The 2,049-nt window shown below is 50.4% G+C and overlaps 1 pseudogene; it reads right to left on the reverse strand.

Moving 5' to 3' along the window:
• The window catches only part of LOC137628706 (uncharacterized), a 966-nt pseudogene extending 709 nt beyond the window's left edge, over nucleotides 1-257 (reverse strand).
• Nucleotides 258-2,049: the final 1,792 nt, after the last annotated feature.

Raw genomic sequence — 2,049 nt, forward strand, 5'->3', positions numbered from 1 at the left:
TGGCTGGAAAATGGGGGTCCTCCATCAGTTCGTAAGCGGAATGGAACACCAACCTCGCGGAAGAAAACACAGAACACTCTTGTAACTCTGGCTGTAGTTGTGTCACGTCCACAGGGAACAACCACAGGCCAGTCTGAAAGTCTATCAGCAATAACAAGGAAGGATTTTCCTGCTACGTGGAAGAAGTCAGCCGACACACTTTCAAAGGGCCGGGATGGGTGGTCGTCACACATGTAAGGTTCCTGTTGCTGACTAGGGAGAAGCTGTTGGCAGGCCTCACAGCTTTCTACTTTGCTCTTAATATCTGCATTGATGCCTGGCCAGAATATTGTCTGTATTGCACGATGTTGAGTAGCTTCAATCCCTCGATGGCTGTCGTGGAGTCGATCCAAGGTGCGTCGACGGAGGGCTGCAGGGATGACGATCCGGGGTCCATACAATACCAACTCTCCATCCGTGTAAAGGTTGTCCCGCAGCTTCCAATACGGGAGGGCGGAAGCGTGGAGATCATAGCGGTTGGTGAGAAATCCATTGGATACGTAATGAACGAGACGACTGTAATCTTGATCCTGAGATGCGGCCATGCGGATCTCTTGTAGAGACTTATCCTCTTCGATGATGGGTCCTGTTGCCTGGTCGTCAGTAGAAGTGGCGATGCTGGCAACAATACGCCTGACATGTGCAGTCGAAGTAGTGTATTCTTCTTCATCTTCAGGTGTGGGGCGACTCGTTGGGGAGCGAGACAGGGCGTCTGGTATGCAAAGTTGTTTCCCTGCGCGCCATACTGCAGTGAAGATGTAGGGGGCCACTTTCATCTTGAGACGTTGAAGGCGTGGATTCTCAATAGCATCCAGAGTGTAGTGATTGAGAATCGGTATCAAGGGACGATGATCAGTCATTAAGGTGAAATGCTGAAGTCCGGACAAGTAGAGGCGGCACTTAGCTATAGCCCAAGTGACTGCAAGTAGCTCCAGCTCTATGGTGGCGTAACGAGTCACAGTATCCGTAAGGAAACGAGAGCCACACTGACCTCGGCCGTAATCTTGAAGTAGGGCATAGCCGAGACCGTATAGGCGTGAGGCATCTGTTTGTAGAACTACAGGCGAGACAAGATTGAAGGGTGCTAGGACAGGAGGTGAAGACAGAGCTGTCTTGACTTTCTTAAATGCTCGCTCATGGTCGGGCGTCCAGATGAATGAGCGTTTGGGGCTGCGATGTCTGGAGTGAAGTCGGCAAGTTGATTGACAAGACCCATAAACGACCTGACATCTGTCATGTTAGATGGTGTAGGAAAGTCCCGTATAGCTGATACCTTGTCAGGGTCTGCTGCAATACCATAGGATGATAAGACATAACCGCAAAAGTTAACTTTAGGGCGGCTACAGTGAACTTGTCCTTGTTGAGGGTGATGCCATATTGACGGCATCTGGTCAGCTTCTGGTGCATGTGTTGTAGGTGGGAAGGGAAATCCTCGTCGGAAAGGAGGATATCATCTACAACCTTCACACAGTTGGGAACACCTTATAGTGCCATATCTCCACGGAGGGAGTATGCATCACCTGTTGCTGAAAATCCCATTGGGCCGCGACAGTGCTGGAATCTTCCGTACGGAGTTATAAATGTAGTCAAGTGGTGGTCCTCTTCTGCCAATTCCATTTGCCAATAGCCATGCAGGGCATCTGCTGTGGTGAAGTACTTCACAGTAGGAGAGATATTGCGGACAGCATCATGGGGCGTTGGTGATGGGTGTGTAGGGCGGGCTACTTGAGAATTTAGATGGGAGTGATCCACAGTGATGAGCACACCTTTGTCCTTGGGTACCAAGACCAGGGGATGGCACCATTCAGAGGGTTCGTCGCCTGCTGGTCTGATGATTCCTTGTTGCACCAAGGAGTCAAGTTCTTCTTTCACTTGATCTCTGAGAGCAAACGGAATGGGCCTGGGCATATGGACAGCGAAGGGTGTAGCTCCAGGTTTCAGGTGAATCCTCATTGGAGGGCCTGCCATTTTCTTTAGTGGCTGGGTTTGAAGATCCTTCTTGGATATGAG

Source organism: Palaemon carinicauda, chromosome 36 (assembly GCF_036898095.1).
Source record: "Palaemon carinicauda isolate YSFRI2023 chromosome 36, ASM3689809v2, whole genome shotgun sequence".
Taxonomy (NCBI): domain Eukaryota; kingdom Metazoa; phylum Arthropoda; class Malacostraca; order Decapoda; family Palaemonidae; genus Palaemon; species Palaemon carinicauda.